This window comes from Crinia signifera, chromosome 1 (assembly GCF_055691185.1).
Source record: "Crinia signifera chromosome 1, ASM5569118v1, whole genome shotgun sequence".
NCBI lineage: Eukaryota > Metazoa > Chordata > Amphibia > Anura > Myobatrachidae > Crinia > Crinia signifera.
In genome coordinates, this window is record NC_139217.1 from 285,719,724 (window position 1) to 285,735,561 (window position 15,838).

The 15,838-nt window shown below is 41.0% G+C and overlaps 1 protein-coding gene across 1 annotated transcript in view; it reads left to right on the forward strand.

Moving 5' to 3' along the window:
* Positions 1 to 2,323: 2,323 nt before the first annotated feature.
* Positions 2,324 to 15,838, forward strand: part of ELAVL2 (ELAV like RNA binding protein 2) — a 230,077-nt gene continuing 216,562 nt past the window's right edge. The window contains exon 1 of the mRNA XM_083185274.1: positions 2,324 to 2,456. The gene's annotated coding sequence lies outside the window, so the exon portion shown is untranslated. The remainder of the gene's footprint in view (positions 2,457 to 15,838) is intronic.

The following is a 15,838-nucleotide window of genomic DNA, read 5'->3' on the forward strand; positions in this document are numbered from 1 at the left end:
AATCATTCGATGGTCGGCAACCATCAAATGATTTTTACCTGCCTGCGAATGGATGATTATGTAAATCATCCATTCCCAGCTGTGTGGGGGGGGGGGCATGGCGTGCAAGGGGGGGCGGCACTGCGGGCAGAGGGCGGCATCTAATGGACTTGCAAGGCTGCAAATTTCGCAGCCTTGCGAGTCAATCAGAGTAAGGCCCAAAGTGTCTGCCAACCAGCTGGTCCAACACCCTGCCCATAGCCTTTCCATTAATGGCCAATTTAATGGTCAACCTATGTAGGGCCATCCTATCATGTAGTGATTGGATGGTTTTGCCTACATACCCCAGGCTGCAAGGGCACATTATTAAATATACAATGTAAGTTGATGTGCATGTCAACACATGATTGATGTCATAGATTTTCCGTCTGTGTGGATGTTTGAATGTCAACCCTACCACCATGTTTTTGTATGTGGTACATTGCAAACATTTATAGTAGTCTGGAAGTTTGGAAAGGAAGCCACTGTTTGAATCCTTAGAAGTGCTAGTTCTGCCGAAGTCAATAATGTCTGTGCAGACAATCATATCCTTTATATTTCTTTCTCTCACATAGTATGCCATGGGTTTCTTTCTCTTAATGCTGGGGAGACTCTGGTCAATGGCTGCAATGGGCCATAGTGCCCTTGATGCTCATGAGAGTAAGTATTTTGTCTCATCAACAATAATACTTATTTCTATGTAGCAAATTATAGTTGTAACCCCGTTAGCAGAATTTGGACACAACCTTGTCGAGTTCTCCTTCCAATTTTGACGAGTGACTGGTGATTATGGCTACTCAGATAAGCCGAGTTCTAGGTAAGACATCCTTGAGCACTCTCTGGTGAGGACTGGAAGACTTCAGTACTGTATTGTTATCTATTAGTATAAAACATTTTTTTCAATGACAGCTGATCGTATCAGCGATTGTTGGATTTACATATAGAACAGCAAAAGATCACTTTTATAGTTTCTACACACTGTTGTTAGTGCAATATAATTAGTGTCCATTTTCCAGGCTTTACACAATTCCTTAAATGCAGTTATCTAACAACTGCTTTCAGTTACAAGTTAGTAGAAGCGTGATTATTAGGTATTTGAAAAAGCATATAAGGAATATTATTGTATAAGATGCCCATACATTGTACAATTATTGTATGCAATTTGGACAAGATCGCATTGAATAATTTTAGCAATGCAATGAGATGATATGAGCTCTAGTACTAAAAATATGTACAGCACATACTTTGAGTTGTGTGATGGGATGTGCGCATAAGCGTGCATCTCATCGCAATTGTACCGTGTATGGGCACCTTTAGTTAATACTGTATTTACACATTGTACATTCAGTTACAGAGCACCCGCAGTCCCAAAACACATAAAATACAAAGGCATAAATTCTAATCTCCATCAGCCCCAATCTCTATAATAGGATTAAGTGAGTAATTGGATTACTATGCTAATCCCCTACTCTATTGTTCTATGTATTGTATTGCAGTTGAGAACAATAGGATAGTGTGCCACGGTGAGTCATGGCCAAAGGAAGATAGATGAGATGGGCTCCTACTGTATATTGCATTTTTATATGGTCTATGTTGCTGCACTTGGGCTGTATTTTGTTTATTTCTTTTGCAATCTGAAATATTTTTTATATTTATAGTTATTTTCCACTGAGACTTAAAATTAAACATTGGTCAGCAAAAGTGATCATAGATGGTTTAATACATTTTAACAACAGTAACTATAGTACTTGAACTTGTGTGTTCATTTCAATGTAATTATTAAAATATAAATGAAAGTAAATTTGTAATTGGCATAACATAACATTTCAAAACATTAATTAACAATAGATGAGAAATGAGATCCAGAAGATGCCACGAGGCAAATAAACAGCCAAGAAACTTAATAAAGAGAAAACTTGGTGGCAGATGGCTGGCAGAAGTATTACACTAGAGATCACTGCCACTTCCATGCCTCTAGCTTGCATGATTTTGCATTTCAGAGAAGGGCTGCTGGATTCATAAACTGTTGTTGTAAAAGAAAAGATCTCCAATATCCCCAGAGTGAATAGATGCTTTAGATGTATTAACTCTATTGAACCAAAAAAAGCATCAATCAGCCTGGCAAGGGGAAGGAATCAGGAATGATTTTGCAGATTGGCTTTCTACTCTCATTCTTAATGCTTTCAGCTATGAGCAGTGAAATCTTGGCACAGGGCTAAATATTTTAATTTAGTCATTTCTGCAATAGCTTAAAGGAAGCTGGAATGTCATCACATCCCATCCTTTGTCTGCTAGGAGATCTGATGTCTCCATTCTTGTGATCAGCCCCAAATGTTAAGACACGCTGTACTGTACTTCTTCCTTTCTTATGTACAGTTACATTAACACGCTTGAAAATCCTAGGGCATAAGCATGGCAAAGCTATATGATGACTCATGGTAAGTCTGCTTTTTTATTTTTGTTTTATTTTCTATGTTAATTGAAGATTAGAGTGTATCATGTAGTATTATATTGGACATATTAAAAAGTGAATTTCATGAAAAAAAAAAAAGTTAATTAGAAAATGATTAAAAGTTCTGCAACATAACATTTGTGTGATTAAAGAACTGTAGATTTTAATTCTGCTTTTCCCAAATGGCTATACCTAAAGGCCTTTCTTGTTCATTTCAATCTTTCTCCTAAAATTACATAGTGAAAAGGTTTTTGTTTTTTTCTTAAAGAGATACAGCACTTCAAATAGCACATAGGCACCTCGTAGTTCACAGCTAATAGATAAACCGGATAATAAACAGTGTTGTAAAGGTCATCATCACACATACATAACCACATTGCTGCCTCCTGCAGGGGAAGCCAGTTCTAGGCGCTGAATGTATATGAGATAGATAGATAGATAGATAGATAGATAGATAGATAGATAGATAGATAGATAGATAGATAGATAGATAGATAGATAGATAGATAAATGTGTGTGTGTGGCTATGGGTTAATTAGCCAGTTAAGCTACAGTACCCTTTTGTGTGCATATCCTCATGCTTGAAGTTGGTGGAGGTGTTCTGATACAGTAGCATATATTTAGATGCTTTATAGAAACACACATGCAACCTGTCATGTACTATACAGTTTGTGAAAAGAGTGAGGAGATCCAAGAGAATAGTTCCACAAGACAGTTCATAAATGTGTGTGCTGCTCTTGTGGTTTAGTGACGTGCAGGAGCAGATTAGTGTTGGTATTTGAGAATTACAATGTTTCAAGAATAAGATGTATGGCTACTTATCAACACTTCTGCTACATTCAGCTTTACAAATGTCTTATCACTTATGATGTGAGCCTGGTCCTTCTACCAAGCAGTCATGAGATGAGAAAAGCAGAACAAATCAAGTGTCATGTATCCAGCTAACAGTCACAAGAGATGAACCACTGAACGCTTCATTGGACGAGGCAAAAAGCAGAAGTTGTTGCTTTGTGGTATGCAGTGCAAAGCTTGTTGTATTTTCACCAAATTCTTCATGGGATACCAGTTGTTGTACAGTTCAGTTTAACATCCGTGCATAACATAAACCAGTAGTTCAGTAGACTACACATTGCTTTGAGTGCTGGGCTGTAAATTGATAATTTCATTAAAACTGGCTCAAAGAGAACTCAAAATCCTAACACCAAGAGTTATTACCCAACATAAACATTTTGCCTGTCATACAGTATAAAACATTTTTAATTATATGTTGTGCTAAATATAGTATATACTTGTTCACCTACATTTATCGACAATGAGACATTTACTATCAGTAACTGCCAATATGCCAACAACATTTTTATCAGTGAAGATCTCACCCCCATTACCACTGTATGCATAATTTTATGTGGAATTTATTTTTGTGCACTAATTAACACAACAGAGGAATATTTTTGACCGTAGCATGTTAAATCAATACGTTTAATGTGTTTATATACAACTCCTAGCAGTCAGGTTTTCCTAAATATTAGTTCCTATTTAAAATACACTTTTTATTTCAGTAACAAATTTTACACTAAATAATGGATGTGTTTACAAATGCATAGCAACAGTCTAGTCCAGTTCTTTTCAAACTCAGTCCTCAAGGAGCATTAACAGTCTTGGTTTTATGTATATCGATGTTTGTGCACAGCTGGTATAAAAGAGGTACTATTTAGTCACCTATGCTTAAGTATGGATATACTTAAAACCAGGACTGTTTATGCACCTTAAAGACCGAGTTTGGGAATCACTGGTCTAATCCACAGGTTCTCAAAGTTGGTCCTCAAGACCCCACACAGTGCATGTTTTGCAGGTCTCACAGAATCAAGTGCAATAATTAGAGCCACCTGTAGCTCTTTTAAAATGTGTCAGTGAGTAATGAGCAAACTGTGTGGGGTCCTGTCGACCGAGTTTGAGAATCACTGGTTTAATTAATTGATACAATGTCAACCAGTGACCACCCAAATGTAATAAAGGTTTTGCTCTGGTCTGCTAAAGGGTAAATAAACTAAAATGGGAGTTATATTGAAGATGGAATGTGGCCATTAGCAACCAATCATATTCTATTATTTTCTAGAAGGCACTAAATAAATAAGAAGTAGAATCAGATTAGATTCTATGGGCAACATCCCATTTTCAGAAGAACTCCCATCTTAGTAAATGTACCCCTCAATGTCAGCATTGCGACTCTTGACCTGATAACTGCAGGGCCAGTGCTAGGGTGTCTGGTGCCCTTCTGCAAACCATACATTTTGATGCCCTTTCACATTGCCATTGCAACAAGCTGCAGCCTGATAGTGGGAGTGTATGCAACATGCGATCCTATGGAGGATCTCGGGTGCATGTACATGTATGCATACACCATCTCAGTGCTGTGTCCGCAGTGGGACACAGTGTGTGCGCAGTGCAGGGAGCTGCTCAGCCTCTCCATACTGCCGCTCGATGTCATACAGGTGCTGCGGGCAGCGTGCAGGAGGCAGTGACAGTGAAGGCTGAGGCAGCTTTAGCAGAGCAGGGATGGAGACAGAGCCTTTTCAGCATGGCGCCTCCCTGCTTTGCAGGAGCTGCTGAGTGGGTAGCGCCGGCCCTGGATAACTGTATACCTATTTTAGGTACAAGAATCCTTTGCCATATGGAGTGAGCTGAATGAGATATGTACAAATTCCCTATAGAAGCATGAACAAAATCAAAGCTGTGATTTTCCAAAAGTTCAAATAACAAAAACATCCATATTAAAAATGTAAATTTTTTTTATTAATTACTAATAAAAAATGCAAATACTTGGAAGGGCTCATGTTGAGCACAAATAAAAAGCAAAACAGGAACCCTATGCACTCATCTCAAGTACATCTAGCCTCAATACACTATGCAGCACTAGTACAACTTTACTAACATTGGGCTTTTTTTGCTGAAAATTTGCCTTAAGCGGTGTATACAGGATGCGATTTTGGCTAACAATCTTGACTAGATAGTGAAAATCATATAGTAAGTTAGCCAAAATTGCACAGTGCTAACCCTGCATGCGATACTGATGCATGCCCCTGTGAGGTCGGTAACGCAAGAAGAGATAGACTGGGCAGGCAATAGATATTTGTCTATGTGAACAGTGTATCTGGAGATAGGCTAAATAGTGCCATGAACCAGAATCGACCAACAAATTTCCCCTCGGGGAACAAAGGCGCTGTTATGGGACAAACTTTTCATACTGCTGTGTGGAGTGGGAAAGTTGTTACGTAAAATAAGAACAAAAACAAATACAAAGCGCTAATTTAAAGATAAATTAAATACAATGGGATATTAAAAATAATAATATTAATTAATAACAATCAAAAATCTATAGAACACGATATAAGGCATAAAAATTCATAAGAATGGTACCGTGATGTTAGAGCAGTCTCTCATATGGGTGTGAAATGGAAAGTGCAAAGTTACATTCCTAGAATGACCTATGGATTTTAAATAACATTACCCTCAGCTTGCTTGCTGATTGGGAGCAATGGGTTCCTGGAGTGAAGATTAATATGGCATATATTTTTTTTTTTAAGTATTTTCTGACCAAATTAAAGGCATTAACCATGTGGCTCTACAGCTGCAATTAATCAGCAGCCATATTGGACAGAGAATAAATATGGATCAACAGGCAACAACAGATGACCTTTAAAAATCCAGTATAACTGGTAAAATGCGTCAGTGGTGTGCCAACCTCCAGCCTCCCCTTGGTGTGCGCCATTTTGTGACATTCCATTGGACCCAATTTCTCAAGTTTCAACCATCAGATCAAACATAATCTTCTGATAACCTCCAATATTGACATCATGACCCCCATCATCTTAAAGTAATCTCCACTCCAGGAACGCATTGCTCCCAATCAACAAGCAGCAAATTGAGAATCTACACTAGTGAGTGATTGAGATTCACATCTGAGGGTATTGTCATTTAAAATCCATAGGTCATTCTAGGAATGGAACTTTGCACTTTCCCTTTCACCCCCATGTGAGTGACTGCTCCAACATCACGGTACCATTCATGCCTTTCATTTGCTTATTAATTTTTTCTGCCTAATATCATGTTTTATAGCTTTTTTATTATGTTATTAATTAATAAATCTTATTATTTTTACTATCTCATGGTATTTAATTTATCCTCACATTAGCGCTGTGTATTTCCATTTGTTTTTTGATGAACCAGAATCACACCATGTGCACACACCTTTACGGTAGTTTCAACACACCAAGAGACTGCTGACTAATTTATTTGAGACACTTGCCTTTCTGTAGGGCTTGGGGCAGAATGCATCAAGCATCGCATTTTGCATGGAATGCATACTAGGGATGGGACATCGAAAGAAAACATTGATCAAATGATGTTTTTCAACATTGGTTGCAAAACATCATTTAGACCTAAACATTGGTACTGTGAACCCGATGTTAACCGATGTTTCAATATTTTTATAAATAAACTGGTTACCAAAGCATATAATACACTAATAAGCTTCTGAAATGATAAATAATCCCTCTATTAAGTTTATCTTGTTGGAGGCTTACAGTTTATACACACACAATGGATATATGATTCATGTTTTGTGGTAAATCAAATTTGTTACTGAAGGAAAAAAACATGAAGCGTTAACTATCAAACCTTTATTGCAACAACTCACAATCTGCTATTTTTACCTAGATTTTTAACTGTAGCAACAGGCTAATAACTTATGCTGATCATAGACAATAACAAAAAAACTGTACACACAGTGCAACATACAGATAGGGCAGGCCTTATGCTTGCTGGCGAATCGCCAGCAGCATGCTGCTGGCGATCCGCCAGCAACACGGCGCGCCATCTGACTGAGACGCGCGTGCGTCCCCCACGCACGTGCGTCTCAGTATCCGGGCGGCCGGCGGGCGAGGCGGACGCAATACTGTCCGCCTCCCGCTCGAGGGGGGCTGGGGGGACCCGAGGAGGCTGTGGGGGGGTGCGGGCGCCCGGTGTGGGCACCGGGCGACCGTCGGAAGGGGACGGCAGCACCGTCGGAAGGGGACGCGCGCGCACCTCGTGCGCGCGCGTCCCCTTCCGACACACAGATGGCGCGGGAGCAGGGAATGGCGAATGGCGTCGCCATCGCCATCCCCTCCAAAGATGACCCCGGCCCCATCTGTAGAACAATCACATAGTATAATGTACATAGTACATTGAAAAAAACTCTTTGTAGCAAAATAGGAATCTACTATTGAGGTACATAAATTATGGGCCTCACAATACAGGTGGATAAAGCAAAATAAAAACTGGGAGGAGAATAACAGAAATTGGGGAAGGGGAGACTCCAGTCCAGCATACTTTCAAACTGGCCCCCAAATTTTCCCAATAGCTGCAGAGCCAGCCATCATAGCAACCAGTGACTCACTAACAGCACCAGTTGCAGTGAGGCAGGGGTGGGGCTGTCCTGTGTGCTGCTGCTGAATGGCTGGCTGGCCAGACTGTCTTTCACTGTCAGCTACCACCCACAGCAGCAGCAGCACAGCCACACACACATATGAAAGCCCAGCCAGCAGTGATACTGTCATGTTTGTTAATGTTTTTTTTTTATCAGTCTCTTAAGTTTTTAATGAATATAAATCAAGGAGAGAGTGAGCTGGCTGCAAAGCATTGAAAGCAGCACACATTGACACACAAAAGAAAAAACATTGGAAGATTGAGAAAAACATCGGGGGAGAAATCTAGCGATGGTTATGAAACATTGGATCCTCAACATTGCAGGGTTAAACATTGAACATTGGAACCATAAATCCGATGTTACCGATGAAACATCATATGATTACCCATCCCTAATGCATACCGACCGCTTATCACAAGTATATCCATTATTAGAAATACCACATGCTTCACCTGGAAAGTTCTCCAGGTAAGAGCTGTCCTTTACAATCAAAGGAATCTCGGGTTTATAACTCAGGATTCCTTCTGCATGTGGGCCGTGAATATATCGCATTCCAGAGCTGGGTGCATATGATTTGAGTAGGGTCACTTTTTTTGCCGTATCCCACCTTGAGTTTACAGGGCAGTATGGATGGTGTAATGGTTAGCATTACTGCCTCACAGCACTGATGTCATGGGTTCGATTCCCACCATGGCTCTAACTGTGCAGAGTTTGTATTCTCTCCCCGTACTTGCAGGGGTTTCTTCTGGGTACTCCAGTAGGTAGGTTAAGTGGCTCCCAACAAATTAACCCTAGAATAACAGAAAAAAACAGAATGTCTCAAGGCACAGCCTCAATTTTAATGGAGGATCACTGGAAGCCTCCTTTTGTAGAAATCTGTGGTTAAAAGAATAGCATTGATGGCGCTTGACTCCGTATGGTGTATTGTGATGAGTTGTGGTCATAGGGGAGAAAATACAGTACTTGTGTATTATCACGGAGCCCACGATGTTCATCTTAGAACATTGCATGCGATATAACCGCATAATCCAATTTTTTATTGTATATGCACCCTGATGGGTGCTTTCAATGTTAAATACAACCCCATTGTCAATGCCACCCCCAAGCATGGTGAGCACACGAGCCTGCGAGGGGCAGCGGTACGCGTCCTCCGACCTTTACATACCCCACTATCCACGTAGGCGTGGAGTTGATTAATTAGTGAGATACCGTATATAAAGGTATCTTTTAAAGGGGTCACCTTCTGTGTCAACATATATAGATGGTGTACCGGTACTTACTAGATAATGACTCTAGAATCTCCTATAAAGGTTTCTTTGATTCTGTCCAGTTCCTTATTGTTTCATATACCAGTTCCAATATGACACCATGTGGATACCAAAAAAAAAAGGGGGAGTACGATATATAAAAATTCAGATATTTTGGAGGTTCTCAAACATCTCAGGGTATGGGGGAAACCACTATATCGTACCTAACGCACAAGAAAATGTATGTCACCGTGTATATAGAATGTCTGTGTGTGCATGTATATGTGGTAGGGAATATAGATTGTAAGCTCCACTGGGCAGGGACTGATGTGAATGTTCAAATATTCTCTGTAAAAGGAAGCGGAATATGTGAATATATATTAAAGAAACTGTTAATAACTAAATATACGACAAACATGAAATTGGCATGAAAAAAACCATGGCCACTGCATTGTAACACTTTGTATACACATTCAGAGACTCAGTTACACACAAGTGTCATATCAAATTAATCAGCACAATCACCTAGTGTGACATAGCCAAATCGTGTTGTAATTAAGATGCATTTTTGTAAAAAAAAAATAAAAAAAACGTAATAACAGAGTCTTATAGGACCGGTGCGCCGAGAGGAGATTTTTGGCAATGAAGTATGAGGACGCATCTGTTATTCAACTAGAAACTGCCACCATGACACAGCTATAAATAGATGTATACTCTGCCTTTTTAATTCAAACAAATCTGGAAATAATTGGTGCAATACAATTTAATGCATTTAGCACACAATTACAGTATAATCACTCTGAGTTTGTTCATATACGGTTGATCAAGTGTGTAAATGTGTTTTTATGCATATCAGAGCACCAGCATATGTTCTAGCAATATAGTGCAAATTAGTCACACAAGCAATAGTTATTTAAATTTTATATTTTGCATGATTATTTTCTATTTAACAGTGTTAATAACAAACTACCGTATATACTTGAGTATAAGTCGTCCCGAATATAAGCCGAGGCCCCTAATTTTACAGTACCTAGAAAAACTGGGAAACCGTATTGACCCGAGTAGAAGCCTAGGGTGGGAAATGCAGAGTGCCATATGTGTGATAAGCAAGCAGTGTGACATGTATATGTGAATGTGAGGAGCACTATGTCATGCTGTATATGTATGTATGAGGGGATCAGAATCTCTGGACGGCACTCACCTATCCAGTACCTGCTGCAGGGACACACTGCTGCTGCTGGGATCAGACATGGCATCCCCGGCCTCCTGTCAGTGGCAGCGCTCAGGCCGAGTGTCTGCATCGCCCCTCTCGCCCCCCAGGAACAGGTCACTGTGCTCTGTCACTGAGGGGAAAACACCAGCGCCGCGTCATGCAACAACACGGCAGCCCCGGACACCAAGTGAGGACAGCAGCAGCACATGGAAGAGGTGCAATGCCGGCGCACTGTGTCCATGTACTTCCGGCAGTGGCGCCTCCATCCTCTTCACCTGTGTATAAGCCGAGGGTGGGTTTCACAAAAAAGTGCTGAAAAACTCGGCTTATACACGAGTATATACGATACTTTATTTGTATATATTTTTGAAGGTATAGAACAGAGTGTTTAATTCTACAATTATATGATAATCATGCCCTACCTCCAGAGGAGCATTTAGACCTCATGGGGCCCTAAGCATGATACCATTTTGGGGACCTTGGCGCATATACAGTCTACCAATAAATGCTCAGCTGAGTGAACATCGGCATTGTATACAAATCTGAATCAGGCTCTAGGTCTTTTGGAAGTAGGTTACTATCAGTATCACATTTAAAGTAACCTGACTGACTCCATACAGTGGATGCAACCATTTGTGTGCCTAAATATTTTTTTATCCTATCATAGAACATCAAAGGGACTTTAGAAATGTGGGCATGTCCATGTGATATTATGACATCACATGGTAGCCGGGGAGTGCTCCTCTGGAAACATTTGGATGGCCATGATATTTTATTATTACATAGTTACATAGTAGGTAAGGCTGAAAAAAGACTTGCGTCCATCTAGTTCAACCTGGTATAGATATCCATTGCTGATTTGGTAGGTTCTGGTATTTTACAGACAATTTATATTTCTTATTTGTACCCATGGATGTTTTTCTCCAGTAAATGTTTGTCCAACTTTGCCTTGAACGCATTTAATGAGCCAGCCGTTACCACCTCTCTGGGAAGAGAGTTCCAGAGTTTGACTGTTCTGACCATAAAGAAATTCTTTCTACTAGCTGAATGAAATCTTTTTTCTTCTAATCTATACTCATGCCCTCGCGTCCTAGATTCCTTTCTAGAAAAGAGGGTGTGTGACAGTTCCTTATATTGGCCCTTGATATACTTGTACATGTTGAGCATGTCCCCCTTAAACGTCTATTTTCTAATGTAAATAGTCCCAAATTGCTTAATCTCTCCCCGTAGCTTAAATTATCCATTCCCCTAATAAGCTTTGTTGCTCGCCTTTGGACTTTTTCTAATTCTATGATGTCCTTTTTATAGTGTGGGGCCCAGAACTGTACTCCGTACTCTAGGTGAGGTCTCACCAATGCTTTATATAGTGGCATAATTACCCTTAAGTCCCTAGTTTCCATTCCCCTCTTAATACATGCCAGAATTTTGTTGGCCTTTTTTGTAGCTACATTACAATGGGCACTACATCCTAGTTTGCTGTCTATTTGGACTCCTAGATCCTTTTCAAGCATGGAATTACCCAGTTTCTCTCCACTAAGGTTGTAACTTGCACACTGGTTGTGTCTCCCAAGGTGCATAACCTTACATTTATCTACATTGAACCTCATCTTCCATTTTTTTGCCCACTCATCTAGAATTGCAAGATCATTTTGAAGCATGGTGACATCTTCTGATGATTTGATGACTTTGCTAAGTTTTGTATCGTCCGCAAAGATGGATACATTGCTGAGTAACACTATCCCAATATCATTAATAAAAATGTTAAACAAAATGGGCCCCAAAACCGAACCCTGGGGCACTCCACTTAGTACCGGTATCATATCTGATACGGCACCATTCACAACCACTCTTTGTTCTCTATTACATAGCCAATTCCCTACCCATCTGCAGATTTTTCACCCAATCCTAGGTTCTCCATTTTATTAATCAATCTCTTGTGTGGGACAGTATCAAATGCTTTAGCGAAATCTAGGAAAATCACATCTACAGCATTTCCATTATCGAGGTTTTTGCTAACCTCTTCATAGAACCCTAGTAGATTAGTTTGGCATGAACGATTTTTCACGAACCCATGTTGGTTAGTACTGAGTAGACGGTGAGGATCTAAATATTCCTGGATACCATCCCTTAAAAATCCTTCAAATAGTTTACCCACAATTGATGTTAAACTAACGGGTCTGTAATTAGCGGGATCTTCCTTTTTTCCTTTTTTGAATATTGGCACTACCTCTGCTATTCTCCAATCTTTTGGTACTATACCTGACGATAGTGACTTGCTAAAGATATACTGTAATGTAGGGGGGTAGCTAGTTCATCCCTTAATTCCATTAATACCCTCGGATGAATCCCATCTGGCCCTGGTGATTTATTTGTTTTGAGTTTGCTTAGCCTCAGTATTATTTCCTTCGGCGTGAAATCCACAATGAGATCTGGCTTATTTGTCCCGTTTGTGGTAAATGTTCGTTCCACAGTCTGCTCTCCCTTAGTAAATACTGATGAGAAGAACTCATTTAACAGTTTTGCTTTTCCCTTGTCCTCAGTAACACTTTTTCCACTAGTATCAGTTAGTGGGCCTATGTTTTCCTTAATTAAACGTTTACTATTTATGTATTTAAAAAACTTCTTTGGGTTGGTTTTGCTTTCAGTGGCTATGCACTCTTCATATAATATTTTAGCTGCTTTGATTACCCCTTTACAAGTTTTGTTTGATTCTTTGTATTTTGCGAACGCCTCCTCATTCAAGTTATTTTTATAGAATTTAAAGGCTCTGGTTTTATTGTTGATAGCTGACCTTACTTCTTTGTCCAACCATGGTGGCTTTTTTTTGTTGAATTTACCTTTAGTTACTTTAGGAATGTATTCAGTAGTTAGTGAATCAAGCACCTTTTTTAGAGTATCCCACATTTCCTCTGCATTTTTTCCCTCCATAACCATTTCCCACCCAATTCCTGTTAGGGCTTCCCTGAATAATTCAAAGTTCGCTTTTCTGAAGTTTAGTATTTTTGCAGATCCTTTTTGATGTAATTTACTGAAGTTGATTTCCAGTGAAACCATATTGTGATCACTGTTCCCTAATTGTTCAATTACTTTTGTGTTTGAAACTAAGTCTGTGTTATTTGTTAATACTAAGTCCAAGAGTGCCTCATCACGAGTTGGAGTTTCTACCGTTTGTGTAATAAACTGGTCTTTAAGTAAGCTTAAGAACCCATTGCTTCTTGCTGATTTACGTGTTTCGTTTTCCCATTCAATGTCGGGTAAATTAAAATCCCCCATAATTAATACCTGACCCTGATTTGATGCTTGTTTGATTTGGTTTAAAAAAAGAGACTCTTCCCTTTCGTTTATATTTGGTGGTCTATAGCATACCCCTATTATAAATTTGATTTTTGTTTTTTTATTATTGTCGGTTATCTCTGCCCACACTGTCTCCGAGTTGTCGTCTTCCAGGTCTGTGCTCATATTTTTCTCACATGATGTTAAGTTATTATTTACATATAGGCACACACCCCCGCCCCTTCTATTTTCCTTGTCTTTCCTGTAGAGTGTATATCCCTCCATGTTTAATGCCCAGTCATGCAACTCATTACACCATGTTTCTGTAATACCAATGATGTCGTAGTCGTCCCTACTGATCACCGTTTCTAGCTCCCCGATTTTACTCACTAAGCTTCTTGCATTAGCCAGTAAGCATTTTAATTTATGTTTATTTTTAGATATGGCTCTAATATTGTGATTAGTTTCACCCCAGGATCCATTTGAATTCTTTACTAGCTTTCTCTTTCCCCTCTCCCCTTCAATAGACTCTCTACAGGCCTCCCCACCATGCACACTGCCTGCCCTCTTTATAGTTCTGGGAATTCTTCCTCTGTCATTTCCTCCTTCCCGTATACTAAGATCATCTGTACCTAAGAACTGTAATGGGGTAACGTGACTGTTACACATAGGCGTGCGCACAATTGCAGCACCTCTAATGACTGTCAGCGACAGTGCCCCCTCCCCCGGCTGGCTAGCAGTACCTGCGCTGGCCTGGCTGCAGTGGCTGGGCTCCTTCAGCACAAGGTTTTTTTAAAGGGGGCGTGGCCACGGAGGTCCGTGATTAGGCCACGCCCCTGATATGCCCTGTGCTCAGGTGGAGAGTGGAGACGGACTAGTGAAGCTGCAGCCTACCTAGTGAACTGTGGCAGGCTGGCTTCTGGCTGAAGCCTGCAGGTAATGCGTGCAGAGACTGGGGACAAGTGAATAAGGGTGTGTGTGACATACTGTATACTGTGAGCTGTGTGTGAGAATGCAGTGAGGGGAAGAGAGGGGCCTGATTCAGGATCGTTCACTAAGTAGCAATCTTTTGCTGCTTAGCAAGTGGAACACCGCCTGCCAAACCCCTGTATAATGTGAATAGGGTCAGTTTGTGCTTTGTAATGTGAATATGGATCACTATGAACTGTGTAATGGGAACGCCCAGTAGGCGTGATGAACATGCCCCTCCAATGGTGCACCCCCTAAGGAAATGGGCTGCGCACGCCTATGCTGTTACAACATAACATTTTATTACATGACATTCCTGATGCACCCTGAGAGTTACCCCCGATTATACCCTTGATATGTCCCCATATTATTATAGGGCCCCTTGGAGCCTGCTGGGCCCTAAGTGGGTGCCTACATTGCCTTGTGGAAAATCTGCCTCTGCCTATCTCTATTCCACCTGCGGCCGGTAAACAGGGCATGCCATGAAAAAATACCCCCTTACTTGGGTCATGCACGTGTGTGGGTTGTCAGGGGTGCTTTTCAGCCGCAATTCGCTCCAGATATGAGATCTAACATACATACTGTAAGTAAACTCATTGAAACGTTTTGTAGTTTGAATAAAGAATCACAGAAATATAAAAAGAACTAGACAACTAGACTGGCAACTCTTAGGATTCTGGACTTTAATACGATGGACCCAAATAATTGGTTCTGTGTCCAGTTTTTCTATGCACGCCTGGACAAAATGCTCTAATTTGTTATTTTATTATTATTAATTATTAGGGCCGGCGCCACCACTAGGCAGCCTTAGGCACTGCAGGGCGGCACTTAGGAGCAGGTCCCCGTAAATGGAGGTTAGTGGCAACTCTCCCCCCCATCTCCCCCCTCCCCCTGGAGCGACTCGGCGGTCGGCACCGCCGCATCACCCCCCCAGGGAGTTACTCCGCCGCCCTAGCCTCATCAATCACACCCACTCCTGTCCCCTCCCGTTGAACGTCGCGGCAGCCCGCGCCGCATTACCGGGCACCCTCTCATGGAACGATGGCGCGACCGGCGCAGGCAAGCGCGGGAGTGCCTGGCACCCGCCACCCCCTCCCCCCACTAGTGGAGCGGGTGAACACCGGAGCACCTCCCCCGCCTGGGGTGCACCGGCGCCTTCCACCAGCCCTGTTAATTATAATTTTGGTTTAGTCGGGCCA